The 22,500-nt window shown below is 53.5% G+C and overlaps 1 pseudogene; it reads right to left on the bottom strand.

The window, feature by feature from the left end:
• Positions 1-18,855: 18,855 nt before the first annotated feature.
• LOC120907868 overlaps positions 18,856-22,500 on the bottom strand; it is an 8,844-nt pseudogene continuing 5,199 nt past the window's right edge.

The raw sequence follows: 22,500 nt of genomic DNA on the forward strand, positions 1-22,500 counted from the left end.
ACGTGGGCCACCGACTCGACCGACCCTGCGCACCTGGGACAGTCCGGGGACGGAGCGAACCCGAACACGTGCAGGAATTCGTGGACGAAGGCGTGTCCACTCAATACCTGCGAGAGGTAGAAATCTACCTCTCCGTGCTTCCGTCCCGTCCACAGGCGCACGTCTGGCACTTGTCGGTGGGCCCAACGTAAGTAACGGCTGGTGTTATTCGCCGCCTCGTTGTCCCACTGTTGCTGCCACAGCTGCAGCGATGACTCCTTTCCTCCTGGCGAATCGCCTCTCGACTGCTGTCCGGGCTTAACTGCAGTCGGTTGTAGCAGCGGGCGTCTTCCTTCACCAGGAGGTGGTATGGCAGTTCTCCGGCTAAAACCACCGCTACCTCGCAGCTCGTGGAGTGGAAGGCGCTCGTGATGCCCTGGGCCAAGGGCCGTTGCACGCGGTCCAGAATCCGCCTGCACCACTGCAGGTCCACGGCTTCCGCCCAGACGGGTGCGCCGTAGCGGATGATGGACGCGGCCACTGCGGCGAGCAGCTTCCGCTTGCTCACTTGGGGCCGCTGTGGTTGCGCATGACGCCACGCAATGCTCGCACCACACGGAGGGCCTTGTCCGCGACCATCTCGACGTGTGGGCGCCACGACAGGTGGTCGTGTAGCATGACCCCCAAGTAGCGGATCGACCGCTTCGAGCGCACTTCCACTCCACAGATGTTCACAGGGATGTTTTTGTATCCGCTTCGCTTGCTCGACACCATCAGCAACTCCGTCTTCTCCGGCGCCAGGGAGAGTTTGTGCCGCACCATCCAGCTGTTGACCGCTGCCACCGCTTCCTCCGCAATCGCTGCTGCGTGCTCCGGTGTTGTCCCCGCTGCCAGGATCGCAAGATCATCGGCGAATCCCACGATGGAGGCGCCCTCAGGGAGCTCTACGGCTAGCACACCGTCGTACATGATGTTCCACAATGTGGGGCCCAATATAGACCCCTGTGGAACACCTGCCGATACTCGGCGGGTAACCGGCCCGTCCGCCGTGTCGTACGTGAGCTCCCTGTCGGCGAAGTAGTCCTGCAGTATGCGGCACAACTGCACGGGGACTCCTTTCGCCTGGAGCGCCTCGGCGATGCTCTGCCAGCTAGCCGTGTTGAACGCGTTACGGACGTCCAGGGCAACAACCATGAGGCAGCGCCGGTCACGGTTGTTCGTCCTGCCAAAGGACTTCGCCCTTCGTCCCGCGTCTACGACTTGCTGTATGGCCTGCAGAGTCGATCGCCCTCGCCGGAATCCGAACTGCTGCTCAGACAGTTGCGGACTCTCTGGATCCTCGATATATTCGTTGAGCCGGTTCAACAGCAGCCGCTCCAAAGCCTTGCCTGTGTTGTCAAGCAGGCAAATCGGGCGAAATGACGACGGCTCGCCCGGTGACTTGCCTGGCTTTGGCAGGAGCACCAGTCGCTGCTTTTTCCACGGCTGCGGAAAGCAGGACGTGTCCAGGCACTCCTGAAACACCCGGCGGAAGGGCTCCGGTTGCTGCCTGAGAGCAACCGTAAGGGCGGCGTTCGGTACTCCATCAAGCCCAGGAGCCTTCCGCGGGTGCATGCTGGCTGCTATATTCTCCAGCTCGGTCAGGCCGATCGATCGGAGCGGCGCCATGTTGCCAACTCGGAGATCAGGCCACTCTACCGGCGGATGAACCGGGAACAAGGCGTCGACAATTCGCCGCAGTTCTGCTGGATCGCGTTCCGGGGCTGAGCGGGCCGCCTGGAACCAGTGGAAGACCTTCCGGAAAAAGTTTCCGGTTTCATCCTCCTGATCGACAGCAAGAACTGGTCGAACGCCTCGTTCTTACTCGAACGAATAGCCTTCCGAAGGCTCTCTGGCAGCTAAGAGTTCCGTTTGGAGCTGTTCGTTGGGCGGAATGGTCCTCATCGCCATTTGCTCCTTTCTGGAGAGTTCTTCGATCATCGTCTGGATCGCCGGAGTCCACCAGTAAGCTGGCCGACCTGTGTGGTCCTGCGCTGGGAAGACCCGCGACATCGTCTCGTCGCAGACGCTGGTCAGCGACTCGACCAAGCTTTCGACGCTGTTAGCTTGACGGGCGAACCCAGTCATGGCCAGCGCTTTCCCGAAAAGCTGGGAGTCAAACTGACTGGTCTTCCAGCGCGTACCGGCATTGCTTACGCGGGCCGGGCGCTGTCCACGCCGTGCTGCCCGATCCCTCGATGATGGTGGACTCACGCCAACCTCGTACCGGACGTAACGGTGATCACTGAGCGTTACCACGTCGGGAACGCGCCAGCCTCGGGCGCTGTGCTCGCGCGGGTCGAGACGGCTGATCACACTACTGGCGAACGTAACGTCCGGTCGGCTGGGCGGAAACCGAGTTGTGTCCGCTCGGTTCCCCTTGAACGTTGGCAGACAGTCTGCCTTGTTCAGTAGCACCAGCCCGAGGTTGTCCGCCAACTGGAGAAGCTCCAAGCCCTTCGGGCAAGTCCTGCTGCTTCCCCAGTCCAGGTGCATGGCGTTGAAATCGCCGGCCAGGAGAACCCGGCTGCACCCGCGGACGATCAGGTCGATCTTTTCCATAGTGCTTCGGAACTCTGGGACTCCTGTCTGCGGCGACACATAGCAGCTCACCACAGCGATTCCACCGACGTCGGCCGCAACCACACCGAGGGTCTGACGGTGCCTGATACGCTGTATCGGCAGCCGGTTGCCGTTGACGACGATGGCAACCGTCTTACTCTCGTCCGTTACCCAATTGCCGTTATTGCGCGGTACGCAATAGGGCTCGGACAAGAGCAGAACGTCAAGACCCTCGGTGGTCAACACATGCAACGCCAGGTCCTGGGCGTTCTCGCAATGGTTGGCGTTGAACTGCAGGACGTTCAACATTGTGGTTGCGGGCCTGGGCACATGGGGCGGCGATGCGGTGTGGGCCGCCACAAACGATGCACTTCGGATCGCAGGTGCATGATGCCGCGCGATGATCCGTGGCTCCGCATCGCAGGCATAGGCCGGAACGATCCACGCCGGCGCAGTCTGCAGTGGTGTGTCCACGCTCCAAGCAGCGGAAACAGCGAACGGCGCTTCGCTGCTGTTTTGGCGCGCTGCGCACCAGGCACGCCGAGTATCCAACAAGGATACGTTTGTCCGCCAGAAGGTCAGCGTCCCTCCGTGGAAGTCGGACACGGGCACGCTGCGTCCCATCACGACGCTCCCACAAGGACGTGGTTGCTGCAACTACTGTGCGTTCCAGCGCCCGCTGCAGGCCACGTTCCACATCCTCTTTGTGGCCAACATGTCGATGCCGGTAATCATCACCTCGGCCATCTCCGTGATGATCCGGCCAGTGGCCAAATCACCGACCTCCTCCTGGATGCGCTGCAGCAGCACAGCGGCATCTGCATCCTTTTGAGTGTAAGGCGAAGGAAGTCGCGGGTCGTGCGGTAGCCCTGATGCACGTGCTTGTTCTCCTCCGCCAGGCGCTGATTCAGGCGGATCTTTCGAAGAGCGCCTTAAGAGCAGCCCTCGGCCGGCTCAAAGATGAGCTGGTCCTGCCGAGGGCGTGCTGGACGTCGTCGCTCCTGGTGCAACTGCTCGCTACGCTGCGCCTGTACAGCAGTAGGCCGCTGCTGGTGTTGTTGCTGCTGCTGTTGTTGCTGCTGCCGACGCTGTTGCTGCTGCTGCGTGCCTGCGACCGCCTGTCGCTGTGGCTGGCGCTGCTGCTGCTGTTGTTGCTGCTGCGAGCCTGTGACCTGCTGTCGCTGTGGCTGCCGCTGCTGCTGCTGTTGTTGTTGTTGATGCTGCTGCTGGTTTTCCTGCTGCTGCTGCTGCTGAGGGGGCTGCCGGGGTTTCCCCTTAGCCATGCCGCGATATTTGCGGCGGACGACCTCAGCGAAGCTGGGCTGCTCCACTTGCCGGATGTCTTCTCCCGTTGGCACCTGGTAGGCCGGGAGCGTAACCGCCGTTGTCACTGACGGACCAGGTTGTGCTTGCTGCTGTTGCCCGCGTTGCCAGCAGAGCTCCTGGCGCAATTGCTTCCCTAGATCGCGGATCTCGGCCAGCAATGCATCTCTCTCCTTCTTTGCGTCCGCTTCGGCGGAAAGCCTGGCCTGCTGCGACTCCGCAAGCTGCTTCTGCAATCCCTCAACAGTGGCCTGGAGACCTGCTACCGTCTTCATCAGTTCCGCCTTCTCCGCCTTCTCCGCCTGCAACATCAGGTGCAGACGAACCTCATTTTCCTCGTTCAAACGTGCAGCCAGGGGTGTACGTCCAGTGTCAATTTTGGCTGACACTGCGGTTTTTCTGAACCGCACCCATGCCGCAATCGACGGATGGCTGCCGAGGCCTCAAACTGCGATTTGAGAGTTCCATCTTCGTGGTAAACTCCCTTGTGGGTCAAGATAATCCTGGGGATCGATATGACCCCGTGGGGTCGAGATGACCCCAGGGATGCTGCGCCGCCCAGCTGCTGTGATTCTGGCCCCTGGAGGAGACGGGGGAAGGGGGAGGGGAAAATAATTTTCCCGTGTTTTTCACTCTAGTCAAGTCGCTCTACACCCTCCACAGCTTCCCCCGAATTTTTCAAATTTTTTCGAGCAGATTCGAAAAATTCGAGCAATTTTCGAGTTGCACGATCTGGTCGAATCGAGCAGATTCGAGCTCCCGAGGGCACTACCCACCTTCCCAGAATTTTCCGCACACTTTTTAAAAAATCGGGCAGTTTTCAAGCAGTAACGGTAAGTTCAAATTTTTGTCCCTGGGAACTGCTCGCCGATAAAATATTTGTCGCCTGGGTATTGCTTGTCACTCAGATGTCATCACAAACTGTCAAAAATTTTTTCACGATTTTCACTATTTTTTTTTATGGGATCGTATTGTTCGCATCGAAACTAACCCAACGGTGAAAACCGCACACAAATCCGACCAAAACTCGCGAAGTTATTAGCGATTTTCTATTAAACTCCTTTTCCGGAGACACGTGCTCCGGCGGTAGCACCCTGACACTTTTTACCACGTTGTTTTTCGGCGATTTACGTCCGTTTTTCGTCCGGTTTTTTGCATACACTCGATCACGGGCACGAACACTACCGTTTCCGGCCACTTCCGGCGCTCGTGGACCGGAATGTTATACGCACTCGCGACACACATATACTGTTGTTGTTGTTGTTGTTGTAATTCCTTACGCAAATTTTCCGCACCTTATTTTTCGCGAATTTTCGCCGGCAAACACTGTTTATCGGCTAAAAATTGTTAAACACCACCTGATTTATGGATTTCACCGCAAACCGTGTTGAAAAAGACTTATTTAACACATTTTTTAGCGAAAATAGTTCCCCATACAAAATGTATGGGGAATGTTTATCATATTTTTCCGCGTTTTGCACCGATTTTCATGCGGTTTTCGTTCGTTGCACTTAAATTCACTCTTATGAACGATTTATACTCCAATTTGGGTCCCTCCAGGCAATTTTTGCACAAAAATTTCTATCTTCACCGCGGAGCAAAACACACCGTGACCGTACTGGGTGACTGCTCGAATCGCGCGCAAGCTCCACTTCTTGTGGTGCCCTTCCGTCAATTCCTTTAAGTTTCAACTTTGCAACCATACTTCCCCGGAACCCGATTTTGGTTTCCCGGAAGCTACTGAGAGCACCGAAGGTAGGTAGCGTCTCCCAATTGCTAATTGGCATCGTTTACGGTTAGAACTAGGGCGGTATCTAATCGCCTTCGATCCTCTAACTTTCGTTCTTGATTAATGAAAGCATCCTTGGCAAACGCTTTCGCTTCTGTGGGTCCTACGACGGTCTACGAATTTCACCTCTCGCGCCGTAATACCAATGCCCCCGACTACTTCTGTTAATCATTACCTCTTGGTCTATTACAAACCAACGAAACCACTCAGACCGAGGTCATGTTCCATTATTCCATGCAAAATTATTCTCGGCCAACGCCGGCCCCGGAGGACCGGACGCTTTGAACTAGCCTGCTTTGAGCACTCTAATTTGTTCAAGGTAAACGAGAGTTCCCGGGCACCATGAAGCTGGGTCGAACAAGACCTTGACCGACGAGGTCGCGGCGACAAGTCCTGACCCGTCACGGAGTAGAACGCCCAGGTACACCATTGTGAGTCGCAGCCGCGAGCGCGTACACGGACGGTCCCAACCGAGAGGCCGGGCGCCCGCGACGGACGCGAGTCTGGACGGGGTATCAACTTCGAACGTTTTAACCGCAACAACTTTAATATACGCTAGTGGAGCTGGAATTACCGCGGCTGCTGGCACCAGACTTGCCCTCCACTTGATCCTTGCAAAAGGATTTATGCTCAACTCATTCCAATTATGGACCATCGTTAGAGAGGTCCATATTGTTATTTCTCGTCACTACCTCCCCGTGCCGGGATTGGGTAATTTACGCGCCTGCTGCCTTCCTTGGATGTGGTAGCCATTTCTCAGGCTCCCTCTCCGGAATCGAACCCTGATTCCCCGTTACCCGTCGCAACCATGGTAGTCCTCTACACTACCATCAATAGTTGATAGGGCAGACATTTGAAAGATCTGTCGTCAGTCGCAAGCGACCGTACGATCGGCATCCTTATCCAGATTTCAACTCAAAGCGCCCGGAGGCGATTGGTTTAACTAATAAGTGCACCAGTTCCGCCGACCCGGAGGCCAACAGTCCCGGCATAATGCATGTATTAGCTCTGGCTTTTCCACAGTTATCCAAGTAACTGTTTGGATGAGGATCTTGTAAATTATAGCTGTTATACTGAGCCTTATGCGGTTTCACTTTCTAGGAAGCTTGTACTTAGACATGCATGGCTTAACCTTTGAGACGAGCGTATATCACTGGTAGGATCAACCAGAATTCGAGTCAATTGCTTGAACACGAACTACACTCTTGATCACGCGAGGCGCAAGTCCCCGTGACCACCGAGATTTGTTCTGTGACGCCGGAGCGTCGTTGGCGCCACTCGATAGACTGCACAAGCAGACAACGTCGGATGCATTGCACACGGCTAGCGGATCTACTCTCTGCACTGCGTCGGGTGTTCCTACGTCTGTCTGGAGACATTGCTAGGCCAGTACGGCACTCTGCGCACTCTTGCTTGTCCTCTTCGAGCGACGGGCCTCTAAGCGGGGTTGTATTCCGGTACGACACATCGACTGGTACACATTGCACGCACTAACGATCTCTCTGCACTGAATGGAACTCATTCATAACCACCGTGACGGGAGACTTTGCTAGTACGCACGATACTCTGCGCATGTGCACATGTTTTACAACCCAACCAACTTAAGCACCTAGGGAAGTTGTGATGCCATCTGAACACCCACCGACTGATGCATTGAACGGCTAAAGTTGACCTTCAATCCGAACTGGCACTTTGCGGCGTGGAGGCAGTTGCGCGACCACTCCTATCCCAAACCAACAAAGCATGGTGTATCCTAAGTGTTCGGTACAAGCACACCACGACGGGACACATTGAACGGTTCAGCGATCTCTGCACTAGTGGAAGAACTCCAACGTGATACGGGAGACATTGCTCTAAACCGAACGGCATCTCTGCGCGTTTACTTGACGCACCCCCAACTTGGTCAACTGTTGGACTTTTTCGTAATCACGGCGGGACACATTGAACGAGCTCTAACGGATCTCTGCACGCATGGAACATGGTGGCGGGAATCATTGTTAGAACCGAACGGCGCCTCTGCGCGATGTACAAAGCCCAACAGGAACCTCGTATCGGCTGCCGAGCCGGAGCTTGAACAACTTGGACTTTCACCTCTAATTTATATCAACTCACCACTCCCCGAGGGATCCGCAGAATTGCTTCTGGGTCCCGTATCGTTATTTGCGATTCGTGTTTGCATTACACTACATTGAACTATTCCAACTTGTTTATCCGCATGGCGAACATTTGCTGCATAGAACATTTAAGTTCCACTTCGCTCTCCCCTACGTGGGTCTGAGCTTCGCTCTCAGGAAAAAATATGCCACATTTGGTAGGGAGACCCGGTTTCATCACGCTTTGTGCCCTGCACCATATATACCCTCATAAATTTATTCATTGGATTAGATCCAAGGAACACCAGATCATGCACCACTACCCATTATAGCTCATCGAGCTTAGCGTGAATCCTTCGGGTTTCCCTAAGAAGTTCGATTGGTCTTGCAGAGTTTAAAGACAACGAAGCTTAGTTTCAAGCAATGGTTAATATACGCGTATTCAAAACCCTTAGCTGTTACAACTTTTTACTAGAAACCATCACGACGAAGTCTTTGGGTCCGTAGACCCGTGATGTACTGCTCCAGGAACGTTTTGATAGGGTGGAAGCTCAAAATCATAGGTTAAAATCATCGGCAGAGCCCACCAGACACCACTTTTGCTTCATTAGTTCGGACTATAGGCATACGACGATTTTTATCGCGGAGGGACGTATGACCCAAACGGGGGCTTAATGACCCACTGCCACTGCAAACCATGCTCCTACGACTAAATAGAGGTAAAACTACGATTTGGTGCAATCTTCATGTTTGACCTCGTAGCAAGGTACCCTCCCTATAGTAGGCAATGAACAAATGATCATAATCCCAGGAGGGCAAAAAATGGGAACCCGAAAGGAAAGCGCTGTTGGCGCGCCTAAGCTACTGGCCCGTAGAGTAAAAATGGTACCCCCAACAAAGTTGTCGATTGACATTCTGATTGCACTTTTCATCATCTAGGGTGCGTTCCTTACACGTTTTGAGGTGTTTTAGCGAAAAACATGTTTTGAGCCACACGAGCTCTCCGGCCCGTTCGGTGCACATTTTTGAAAAAAGCTAGGAGCTGCCCCTAGGTTCGGGGTGTCACAAAATATTGAAAAGTGGTCAAAAACCGCTATCCAGAATCGGATGTAGAATCATTAGACGAACTTAAAATTGTTCTACAACCCCCAGTCCGACGCCTCGTATTCGAGATATAGCACTTTGTAGGTCTGACCGAGCAAATTTGTACTGAAATGTATGGCGGACATGTTATTCATTAAACAACATTAACTTGCATCGTGCCCTACTTCATCGGCACAGCTACTATCGACTATCTATTGTTGAAATGGATTGAGTTTGACCATTTTAGCTCTTTTCTTATGCCGTGCACCAACAGTGTGTACCGATCAGGGAAAGTACACTACTTACGCGTTCATGGATGTATATGTTGGTACAAGTTGCCGGTCGGAATAGCAGTGCACCAAAACTGTGTACCGATCAGGAAAGTACAAGACGGAGGGCGCAGCCCGAGCGTACGCGTTCATAGATGTCCATGTTGGTACAACCTACATGTACGTACCTTGTTTTTGTATCAAAAGTTCCAATAAAGTGTTTGTATGCTTAAAATGCTTATCTCAACCGGTCACCTTTTGGCCTGCCCTTTTATAGACAGAAACCTAGAACGATACTCGCGATGTTTGTGTTTTTCCATTCGCCCGGGACGACGAAATGAGCTCTGTGCACATCGTGCAGAAAACTGTCTCCTCCTCGTATGTTTTTGTCCCTCCACGCATATAATCACCCACATTTGTGTTCAACACGGACGGCGCAGCCCGAGCGAACGCGTTAATGTTTATGTTTGTGCACACTAAAGTTACAATCCTAGGATTTGGTTATTGCGTCGCAGTGCCCGACCGTCGCGGACACCATTCTTGGACAAAAGTCCAAGTACGTAGAGTACATTCCCTAGGTATGTGCCCGTTCGTGACTTTCGTTGCGTGCTTACAGACACGCTTGGGTATGTTTACCATACAAGGTTTACTAGGAAAACCTGGGAAGGACGCTTGCCCTCCCGTCGCGGACACCATTCTTGGAAAGAAGTCCTGGTACTTAGCGTTCTTTAATGTACTTGATCAGTTTGTATTGCAATTGCTTTGTGCCATTGACTTTTGCTAATGCTCACTAAGGGGTGTTCGTTTGCGATGTGTATGATAAGCAACTGTCTATTCTTACCAGCAGTTAATCAACACTTTTCACCCAAATCATAGGAACGTAGAGTACTTTCCCTGATCGGTACACAATTTTGGTGCACCTCTAACTTCGCCAGCACTTTATCGTTACGTTTTGTGCACAACCTTGGGACATGGTGTAAGTTTCATCATTGTTATGTTTGATTCGGTTTATTATGATTGAAAAATACGCTACGTCCAAGAAATCTGAACTCGAATACTTTTGCCACGTTGCGCAAAAGCTACTGAGCAACTCCTAGCCGTTTACCGATTTATAATTTAATTTTCGTTATTAGTTTTAAAAATACGCTAAGTCCCAAAAATCTGAACTCGAATACTTTTTCTATGTGCCGCCAAAAGCTACTGAGCAACTCCTAGCCGTTTACCGATTTAAAATTTAATTTTCGTTATTAGTTTTAAAAAAATACGCTAAGTCACAAAAATCTGAACTCGAATACTTTTTCTATGTGCCGCTAAAAGCTACTGAGCAACGCCTAGGTTGGTACATTTCTGGTACATGGAGTGTATGCGTGCAGGCGTACTGCCGTGCTGGACCGGAAAATCGCACTTGCTACTAGAACGTAGAGTAATTCCCTAGATAGGTGCTTTTGCATGCCTCTGTTCGACGTCCATGCAACTTGGAACGTGCGACACACGTAGCTAGGCTTCCCCATACATATTCCCTAGGGTAGCACCAAATTGCACACTTTCAGGGGTATATTTTGGTACGGTGTACTGTGCATGGTACAAGTATCATTAGCTCGTGCAATTTATTTTGCATCAAGTTGCGATTGCTGGTGCGTCGAGATAGGAGTGTTTCGCGACTTTTGCCAAGCTTTGGTGCCATTTGGTGAATAATTAATGTTCTAGCCACAATAAACGTGCCACATAATGCCAATAACGAAAACGCCATTTTCAAGGGACTTCCAGTCAAAATGTTTGCAATCAGCGCTTTCCTGTCGAGTTCAGGATTTGGGACTGAGCGATTTTTTCACGATCCAATCAAACGACCAGTTCGTGAATAAACAATTCATACAACAGTACATCCCTTCAAAGTAGAAAAAGCCGAATGCTAGGGAGCTCCAGTCAAAAACGTTGTCATTGGCGCTTTCTTCTCGAGTTCAGGATTTGGGACTTAGCGTTTTTTCACGATCCAGCCAAAAGACCAGATCGTGAAATAAACAATTAACACAACTGTACTAGTACATCCCTTCAACTGAAGCAAGCGCACCATACATGACCCGTACGCTAATCATCCAAGCACATGACACGTCAACTAAGTCAACACATAATACAACTTGGAAAACTAACGGGTAAGTAGGTCATCTCGTACACGACGACACACCGACCAAACCAGGTCAACACGTCACATGCACAAGACATCCTACTACCAAGGCCGACCACCTCGACACACGACCTGTTGTTAACCGAACATGGTCAACACCATCATGTGCAAGGCAACCGGGCCAAACGGGTCAACTTATACAACTTGTAACGAGCATGTGTAAGCTTACTGGTGTGGTCCGCACGGTCCTCACATCAAGACAATCAAGTCGAGAACGAGGCACGCCGACAAGCTCATTAGTGTTAAGTGTCCTTCTCCATCCTATGTCAAGTCACTCGTCTGACACGGAAGTAGCCAACTCTTGTCCACTAGTATAAAGGAACGGTCTCCAGACCAGGTCAAGTCACTCGTCTGACAAGGAAGGAGCACGCACCAAGCTTCACCAGAGCACGGTACCACGGTCCCCAGACCAAGTTGGTTAGTTACGCCAACGAGGAAGGGGCACGCGTTCCCTTGCTACACTCAACTTAGTACACTCATGCTCTCACAAGAGTATCCCCTGTGTCGACGTGGTCCCCAGACCAAGACGAGCTTGCGCACATCGAGGAAGGGGCACACGGACAAACCACCAAGCATGGGTCGCCTGAGAGGATCGATGCGAACGCATCTCTACAACTCGCAGCTCCCAGCCTGAAGTCCCGTCGTTTGCGGGCGGTTGATAGGTGTCGAAACTAGGTATATCCACGTTGGGCAGAGCTCAAGCCAACGGCGTTCCCAGTTACGGTACTAACACGTGCAGCGAACTCCACTCATTGCGGCCTAGGTATAGCGGGATGAGACGCCGGGCTGCAGACGCAGACTCCAACGGATCTCAGAGGGTTGTTAGGCCCGCTAGCTTCCGAACACCTAATGGGTTTGAGAAGCGCTATCAGCTCGGATTGGCTACGACCTTAGAGGCGTTCAGGCATAATCCAGCGGACGTAGCGTCATACCAAAGTCCGGTCGGACTAGTATTGAGCCAGTGGTCCGTACCTGTGGTTCCTCTCGTACTGCACAGGAATTCCGTTAAGATAGCGACTATAAGCACACACCAGTAGGGTAAAACTAACCTGTCTCACGACGGTCTAAACCCAGCTCACGTTCCCTTGAAAGGGTGAACAATCCTACGCTTGGTGAATTTTGCTTCACAATGATAGGAAGAGCCGACATCGAAGGATCAAAAGCCACGTCGCTATGAACGCTTGGCGGCCACAAGCCAGTTATCCCTGTAGTGTTCATCGAGTAGCCGTCGGGTACAGACGTATGTAAACACGCTCCGACAAAGTGTGCAAAAAAGTGTGTAAAACGGCCTCGGATCGCTCTGAAACCCTCAAAATCGTGTTCAGAGCACCCAATTTACCTATAGATAGTGTTATTTGGTCGAATTTCTGTGATTTTTGCGCTTTAAAAATTCGTGTTGTTCTGTGTACATTTGCCCCCCCGGTAGCACCAAATTTCCGGGTGTGGAAAAAATGCGCAAAACTGTGTGATATCAGCGCCGGAAACACTCGATTCTGGATAATTCGACGCTTCTAAAGCGTTTAAAAGTGTTTTCGAGACGTTTTGAGAAGTTTAAAGTGCATAAAAGTGTGGTGTTTACATCCCCATACAATTTGTATGGGGAACTTTGAATGTGAATAACTCAGTGAAAAACGCATGGATTCGTGCCGGATGTGATTTTAAAGGTGCGCGTAGTGACGCTGAACGTGAATTTAAAAGAAACAGAACGAAAATCGGTGAAAAACGAGAAAATAAAAGTGTCGGGGTGCTACCGCCGGAGCACGTGCTTTCGGAAAAATCGAAATAAATAGCAAATCGCGAATAACTCCGCGAGTTTTGCTCGGATTCGTGTGCGGTTTTCACCGTTGTGCTTGTTTTTATGCGTACAATAAGATTGCATCAAAAATTTGTGAAAATCGTGAAAAAATTTTTGACGTTTCTTGGTGACAGTTCTATAATACCCAAGGGACAAATTTTGTCCAGGGAGCAGTTCCCAAGGGGCAAAATTTGAAAAGTCCGTTACTGCTCGAAAAGTGCTCGAGTTTACAAAAGTGCGCAGAAAATTCGGGGGAAGAAGTGTAGTGCCCGCGGCAGCTCGAATCTGCTCGATTCGAGTAGTTCGAGCAACTCGAAAACTGCTCGAATTTTTCGAAAAATCCCAAAAAGGGTCGAAAAGCGGGCAGCGCAATTTGGACGTGAAAAGTGCCGGAAAAAATTCGGGATTGGTGCGGATCCATTCCCCACGTGAGCGACGCACCCTCTCGTAATTTTTCGCCACCCGCCACCCCTCCCCCCCAGCCCACCAGGGGGGTCGCAAGTCGGACCATAGTGGAAAACCAGCGTGGAAGAAGGATTCTACAGCAGCGATTGAGCGGCAGAACACCAGCTAGACGGCGCTGCATACTTGGGGTCATCTCGACCCCCCGGGGTCAACCGACCCCGGGGTCACATCGACCCCCAGGGTTATTTAACCCACCAACCTGAAAGTCGGCAAAGATGATGGCATCATCCGGGATGTCAACGCGCGCGAGTGCGAGGTCAGTCTCTGTGGACTGCCGTAGCAGCTTGGCATCTGGCTCGAAGCTGTTTGTGACCGAGCCTCGAGTGGCGCTGCCTAGGGTCAGTGTCACAGGCAACAACAAGCCCGCCGTGGCATCCAAGGCCGCCACGGCCACACCGGAGCTCGAGTTGCTTAAGGCAACAATCCAACGACTAGAGGAGCAGAATGCAGAAATGAAGGAGCAAAATGCTCGCCTCTCCGAGCAGATAACTGGCATGTGCCAACTGCTACAAGAGGAAAAGGAGGAGGCAAAACGACGAGAGGAGAAGTTGGAGGCACAGATGGAGAAGCTCGCCGCCGCACATCAGCGCGACCGAGACGTGCTCAACTCTCTTCTGGCAGCAAAGGTTGCCGGCGGACAACCGTCAGCTAGTCCGCGCCAACCTCCGACTCCGCTGCCGCGCCGACCCTCTGCGCCGCAGCCGCAGCAACAACAACAGCAGCAGCGGAACCAGCACGAGCAGGAGCAGCCCCGCGCGTCGACGTCGCGCGCAGTCATGCTGCCGCGCAGCGAGGCATCGACAGCCGTCCGCGTAGACGTTGTGCCGGAACTCACCTTTAGTGAGGTCGTGCGGCGTAGATATCGCGGAAAAGCTACGGGTAAGCCACGTTCCCAGCAGCAGCAGCAACAGCAACAGCAGCAGCAGCAGCAGCAGCAGCAGCGTCAGCCACAGCGACAGGCGGTCGCCGGCTCGCAGCAGCAGCAGCAGGAGCGTATGCAGCAGCAACATCAGCAACATCGTAAGCGAAAGCCGAGGCCCGACATCATCGAGGTGTCTCCCAGTGAAGGCGAAACCTGGGATGGCATCTACGAGAAGGTGCGCGAAGCCATTCGTCTGGACGCGGCTCACAGCGAAATGAAAGGGCATATTAAGCAGGGCCGCCGAACTCATGCCAGGCTGCTACGTATGGAGCTGAGCAAGACGGCAAACGCTCCGCTTATGCTGGAAGGCGTCCGCAAAATCATCGGCGACGCAGGCGTCAGTCGGCTTGTCACAGAAATGGGTGAGCTGCTGGTAGTCGATATCGATCCCCTTGCTACGGAGGAAGATATCATTGCTGCCCTCGATGCTAAGATTGGCGCAAGTGCTGGAGTTGTTTCTGCCAGCATTTGGGAACTACCGGATGGTTCGAAGCGAGCACGCATCCGGCTACCTGTGAAGTCGGCTCGGCAGTTGGAAGGACTTAAACTGTTCCTGTGCGACTGTGTGAGCAAGGTTCGAGCAGCCCCACCAACGCCTCCAGAGCGACAGCGCTGTTTCCGCTGTCTGGAGATGGGCCACATCGCCTCGAACTGCCGTTCCACCGCAGATCGACAGAATCTGTGCATCCGCTGTGGGCTTACCGGACACAAAGCACGATCCTGCCAGAATGAGGCAAAGTGCGCACTGTGCGGTGGCGCTCACCACATAGGCCACAGCGAATGTGCTCGTTCGGCCCAACGATGTTCCCGGCCCTGAAAGTTCTGCAGGCGAACCTGGGCCATGGCCGTGATGCCCAGAACCTGGTGCTGCAAGCTGCCAGAGAGGAGAAAGCAGACGTGCTCATTCTCTCTGATGTTCTGCGCCCACCTGAAAACAACGGCCGGTGGGCATTCAGCAGCTGCAAGGCGGTAGCGGTGGTAGCTGTCGGTGAGCTACCAATACAGCGGGTGTGGTGCAGTGAAGCTCAGGGGTTGGTTGCAGCGCAGATCGGCGGAGTGGTTTTATCAGCTGCTATGCTCCACCAAGCCTTAACCTCGCAGAGTTCGAGCGCTTCTTGGAAGCAATAGAACTCGAAGGCTTCTCCCACCCTCAAGTCGTCGTCGCCGGCGATTTTAACGCCAGACATGAGGAGTGGGGCAGCCCGAGGACTTGCGACCGCGGGGAAGAGCTGCACGGAATGGTGGAGCAGCTTGGCCTAATCGTGATTAATCAAGGTCGGGAATACACGTTTGATGGCAACGGGGTGGCTCTCCCGAGTATAGTGGATGTGGCATTCGCGAGCCCGACGATCGCTCGCCCTGACACCTGGGTTGTTAGCACAAGATACACCGCGTCAGACCACCGCTATGTTCTCTACACCGTGGGAGGAACACCAGCATCGCCCGAGCAGCTGCAGGACCAGCAGCAGCCAGCGCAACAGTCCTCTGCGCAGCAGCAGCAGTCACTTCAGCAGCAGCAGCAGCAACAGCAGCCATCGCAACAGCAGCAGCAGCAACATCAGCGGCAACCGTCATCGCGGCAGGGTGCTTCCGCTAGCCAGAGGCGTGTGCGTCACGCTGGCCGTAGATGGAAGACCTCGCAGTTTTCTCCTTCCTCATTCCTCGAGGCGCTGTTCGCTGCGGACTTTGTCCAACGCGCATCGACCCAGGAGGGTATGATCGCAGCCATGTTGAAGGCCTGCGACGAGACGATGCAACGGGTTACCCGAGTGCACCAAGACCCGCACCGTAACACATTTTGGTGGTCTCCTCCTGGCTCGCCTGAGGAACAACTGCGAGGTTGCCCGTGACCGGATGCTGCGGACGGCTGATTTGGAGGAGCGCAGCATAGCAGCAGCTGAGCACAGGACAGCAAGGGCAGAGCTCAGCCGAGCAATTCGAGCTAGCAAGCGGAACTTGTTCCAGGAGCTGATCGAAATTGCAGAAGAGAATGCGTTCGGGGCAGGATATCGGGTCGTCATGTCCCGGCTCCGGGGCAGTCGGACGCCTTCAGAAGCGGACCGGGTCGTCCTCGAACGCATTGTGTCCGACCTCTTCCCTGAGCATCCGCCCTGTGACTGGTCGCAGCTGAGCAACGTTGGAAGCGTCGAGGGAGCAACAACAACGGCGGGAATTGCACCGGTAACGGACGACGAGCTGCTGCTCATCGCGAGCCAGATGGCAAATCGCAAAGCACCAGGGCTCGATGGCATCCCGAACGCGGCAGTGAAGACGGCCATCATGTTGTTCCCGGAGGTCTTCCGGGTCCTGTACCAGGATTGCCTCAATCGCGCTTCGTTTCCGGCGCAGTGGAAGAGGCAACGACTGGTGTTGCTGCCGAAGCAGGGGAAGCCTCCGGGAGAGAGCAGCTCGTACCGACCCCTCTGCATGCTCGACGCACTGGGGAAGGTACTTGAGCGCCTCATCCTGAATCGCCTCAATGAACATCTCGAGGAGCCGTCTTCACCCCGACTGTCGGACCGGCAGTTCGGATTTCGTCGAGGGCGGTCGACAGTGAGCGCCATCCAGCGGGTTATTGAGGCCGGCCGTACCGCCATGTCGTTCCGGCGAACGAACGGCCGGGATAACCGTTTCTTGCTTGTGGTGGCGTTGGACGTGAAGAACGCCTTCAACACGGCCAACTGGCAATCCATTGCCAGCGCCCTTCAGGCAAAAGGTGTTCCCGTCGGCCTCCAACGGATGCTTCGAAGCTACTTCGAGGATCGTGTGCTGTACTTTGACACGAGCGAAGGCCCCGTCGTACGGCATGTAACCGCCGGTGTTCCACAGGGGTCCATCCTGGGCCCAACTCTGTGGAACATCATGTATGACGGGTGCTGGATGTGCCGCTACCCCCCGACGTCGAAGTCATCGGATATGCGGACGATCTGGCGCTGTTGGTACCTGCTACCACCACGGACGAGGTTCGCGCGAGAGCAGAGGAGGCCGTTGACCAGGTCCAACGTTGGATGCAGCAGCACGGTCTGGAGCTGGCCCCAGCCAAGACTGAAGCCGTCCTGATCTCAAGCAAGAAGACTCCGCCGCAGGTGACATTTCGCGTCGGTGACGTGGAAGTCCAGTCTTCTAGGAGCATCAGGTACTTGGGCGTGCAGCTCCAAGATCACCTGAAATGGCGAGATCACGTCACGAAAGTCTCCGAAAAGGCGTCGCGCGTGGTGGCAGCTGTAACGCGCCTCATGCAAAACCACAGCGGCCCCAGGACGGCCAAGTCAAGGCTGCTGGCGTATGTGGCAGAATCGGTGTTGCGGTATGCTGCTCCCGTCTGGGCTGAGGCAACTCAGGTGCGAGAGTGCCGACGGATGCTGCAACGGGTTCAGCGAAAAGCAGCCATCAGGGTGGCACGGGCATTCCGTACCGTCAGGTATGAGACGGCCACCCTACTCGCTGGACTCGTACCGATATGCCACCTCATCAACGAGGATGCTCGGGTTCACCAACAACTCCTTGCTCCAGACCGTGCTGCAACGAGGGAGGACATCCGGGCGACGGAGCGGCAGAACACCATCGACTGCTGGCAGGAGGAATGGGATGCCGACGCACTGCAACAGGATGCTAGCCGGCACACGCGGTGGACGCACCGTGTAATTCCATCGGTCGGCGACTGGCAGTCTAGGAAACATGGAGATATGACTTTCCATCTGGCACAGGTTTTGTCCGGACACGGATTTTTCCGTGACTACTTGTGCCACAATGGATTCACGTCGTCCCCAGACTGCCAGTTGTGCGTCGGCGTCCCAGAGACGGCGGAGCACGCCTTCTTCGAGTGCCCACGCTTTGCGGCAGTTCGACAGGAGCTACTCGGCGAGGGAGGTCCAGACCCTGTCTGTCCGGACACCCTCCAGCGGCACTTGTTGCGTGACGCCGATAGCTGGAGTCGTATTTGCGAAGCCGCGAAGCGAATAACGGCCCAACTGCAGCGAGCGTGGGACGAGGAGCGGGCAGCATTGGCTGTTAACGTCATCGAGCGTCAGGACGAAGACGCAGCAGAGCTGGAGGCCCAACGCGCGGAAGTGCGGCGGGCCCGTAACGAGCGACGCAACGCCAACCGGCGAGCAGCAACAGCACGCCGGCGGGAAGAACGTCGAGCTGGACTTCCCCAACCCCACCAGCTTCACCACGGACCGCTCAGCGACGTGCAGCGCTTCGTGAGCGTCAAGCGCGGTTCAGGGAGAGGAGACGAAACCGTCGTCTTCTCGGGATGTCCGGCCAGGCGATAAACAATGACGATGACGGCCGAGAACGCGCGGATTTTGCAGCCGGACCATCTGGTATGCGCAACCGCGCAATCGACGAGGAAAACGAGGCCACGGACGGTGGCCTGAACGCCGCGGAACAAGCCGCCGTGGTCGAGGCAGAAGTTGCCTCCCGCTAGGCGTGGTATGCACGTAAAAACAGCGACGCATCGAGCGTGAAAAGCGCCCTATTTAGGGAATGAGTGAATTTTTCGGTTGAATTTAGAAATAGAAATAAAACATGGAAGGTGCTTTTCGCACGGACAAAAGGTTGGCCATTAAGCCATGAAACCCCTGCAGGGTAAGCCCTCGCGGGTAAAATGTAGGGGAGCGGGAGGGTTTAATTTTGAAACAAAATAAAAACCCGTTTAAAAAAAAAAAAAAGCCAGTTATCCCTGTGGTAACTTTTCTGACACCTCTTGCTAAAAACTCGTTATAACCAAAAGGATCGTAAGGCCAAGCTTTCGCTGTCCCGAAGTGTACTGAACGTTGGGATCAAGCCAGCTTTTGTCCTTATGCTCAGCGTGTGGTTTCTGTCCACACTGAGCTGACCTTTGGACACCTCCGTTATCGTTTTGGAGATGTACCGCCCCAGTCAAACTCCGCACCTGGCACTGTCCATGACGTGGACCGAAAGGACCTGTCCAGGAGTCTTCGAGCCGGGCGGCGCGCGGAACCGGGGCAAACGTGACATCATAAACGATCGACCGCGCAGAAGCAGTGCACCACGAATGCACCGACGTACGCAAGCTTGTACCCTTGCGGGCCACGGCTCACGGTCGGACAAGCGGGTAACACGCTACACACGACGATGCTACGATGCAGTCTCCCCGGCGGCACCACCCAGCGACACACTGGACGCTGAGCGAGAAACACGGCGCATTGGGCGCGCGCAGGCGAACCGCCGCCACAGCCCCCGGAGGAGGTGCGCGCACGATCCGGACCTGGGGCCCGCGCTTGTTCCACCCAATCATGTAAGTAAGGCAACAGTAAGAGTGGTGGTATCTCAGAGGCGAGCTCCACGAGGAAGCCCTCCCACCTATGCTGCACCTCCTATATCGCCTTACAATGCCAGACTAGAGTCAAGCTCAACAGGGTCTTCTTTCCCCGCTAGTGCATCCAAGCCCGTTCCCTTGGCTGTGGTTTCGCTAGATAGTAGATAGGGACAGAGGGAATCTCGTTAATCCATTCATGCGCGTCACTAATTAGATGACGAGGCATTTGGCTACCTTTTTTTTTTTTTTTTTTGTTATCGAAGGGGAAATCTTGCATAAGACACCTGGGTGATCAACCCCGGTAGTGTGAGATTCTTACTCACTAAAACCCTCCGTGCCTTCAACCGGCCCCGAGTGGATCACCCGTTAGGGTATCGACGTCACTCGGGCGGTGGATGTCCATCATCCCAGGCAACGAATGGCTTCCAACAGTGGTGATTAGCCACTGTCTAGCCCTCGGCGATGAAGCTACGATGAACTACGATGAATCCTTGTCGTTACTCGTCGTCACTGTCGCTGCTCTGCAAGGCCAACTGGATGTTGGCGAGCAAAGCACGTCGTTCGCCTCGTTCGATGACGTGTCGTCGATGTTGTTGTCGAATCATAATCGTCCGTACTGCTTGATGAACCATGCTCCAGTTATATCTGTTAGCAGACATAACTTCGATGATGTTCTCCGGCGTTAACTCCTCGTCGACTTGATGCTGAAGTCTGATGATCAATTCACGATGACGTACACAATGGAATATCGTGTGTTCGGCGTCCTCAGGTTCCTCGCACGCATCACATAGCGGCGAACCCGTTAACTGCATCCGATGAAGCTGGTAGGCGTAGAAGCCATGGCTGGAAAGAAACTGAGAAAGAAAGAAATCTACACCACCAAATCTTCTACTTATCCATCTGTTGACGTCGGGTATGAGACGGTATGTCCACCGACCGTGAACACTCTCATCCCATTCTCGTTGCCATCGTTCCATAGTTGTGACACGTTCCATGTTACGTGCAACCGATCCGGCGATGTTCTCTGCTCGTCTCCGATGAAAAGTCCTGGAGTCCTCGTCCAGGAGGAGATGAAGCGGGATCATTCCCGCAAGCACGCAGACTGCATCATGAGAAGTTGTCCTGAAAGAAGAGATAACTCGCTGGACTACTGGCCGGTAAAACCGACGTAGCCATTGTCTACGGTTAGCAAATCTAAGGGTATGACACCAAATGGGCGAGGCATACCGGACCTTCGCCACAACAGTAAGAGCAATTGCTCGCCTAGCATTACTACTCGGACCTGCCTTATTAGGCATCATCCTTACCAAGGTGGTCCATAGCTTCGTCGCTCTCTCCACCGCATACCTGATGTGTGAAGTGTAATCGAGGCGGTCATCTAGGACCATCCCCAAGTACTTTAAGCTGCGCGACGAATGTACTACGTGATCACCTACCCTGATAGCCCCATGCTGTATCCTCTGATGGGAACTGACCATAATAAACTCGGTCTTGGTCGGGGCTATCTTTAATCCGTTGTCGGTCATCCATCGGTCGATGATGCGAATCTGACTGGAAACGAGAATTTCAATATCATCAACACAATTACCTTCCACCAACAGTACTATATCGTCTGCATAGCCGATAATCCGTGCACCTTCCACCATTGCAACTCGTAGGACTCCGTCGTACATGAGGTTCCATAACGTTGGGCCAAGTACCGAGCCTTGAGGTACACCCGATGTGACTGCAATCTCTGCCGGTCCATCTGTGGTATCATACATCAGCACACGATTCCTAAAATAATCACCAATGATATCATAAAGATATTTAGGAGTGTTAATTCTCTGTAAAGCATTTGCAATCGCCAACCACGAAGCACTGTTAAAAGCATTAGTAACATCTAATGTAACAACTGCACAATACCGTCCACTGTATCTGTTTCTACTTCTAGCTACCGAAACAATGTCCACTACCCGTTGAATCGCATCAACTGTAGATCGACGACTTCTGAAACCAAATTGGTCGTCAGACAGTCCGTTGACCTCCTCGATGTGTGCATTTAGCCGTTGCACTATGATGCGTTCTAAACCTTTACCTGCCCCGTCTAGTAGACAAATGGGGCGAACTGAACCCGGTTCCCTGGTGGTTTGTTCGGCTTCGGTATTAACACCAACCTCTGCCTTTTCCACTCATCGGGGAACTTCGCGTTCTCTAAACAGCCTTGGTAAACCCTGCAAATGCATCGGTTGCAGTCAACATACCAACTTTCAGCGCCTCATTCGGGATACCATCTGGTCCCGGCGCCTTCTTGTTGGGTAGTCTCCTGGCAACCGCAAGAATCTCATCATTAGTTACCCTTTCAAACTCTCGTGGCTGATCGATACGATATTCAGGCCACACCGTGTTTGGGTGAGTAGGAAAAGCTCGCTCACCACTTCCCTAAACTCGTCCAATGTCATGGTTCGGGGTCCAATCGAACCCTCGGCCACTTTCTTGAACGTATGATATACAATACCAAATGATGCGTTGTTCGCTGTTCCCAGGAACTCTTTCCACTTCCTCTGTCGGGTATGCTTGATCAATCGCTTGAGGGCATTCCGTGCCACCTTGAACTCGTCCCTAAAAGTAGAATAGAGATCAGTATTAAAAGCTCTTTGCGCTAATCGATCGCGGTGTTTGCACTCTTTGCGAAGTGCCTCAATCTCTAACGTCCACCAAAATGCACTCTTG

The sequence above is a fragment of the Anopheles arabiensis genome (genome assembly GCF_016920715.1).
Source record: "Anopheles arabiensis isolate DONGOLA chromosome X unlocalized genomic scaffold, AaraD3 X_pericentromeric_contig0024, whole genome shotgun sequence".
Lineage (NCBI taxonomy): Eukaryota > Metazoa > Arthropoda > Insecta > Diptera > Culicidae > Anopheles > Anopheles arabiensis.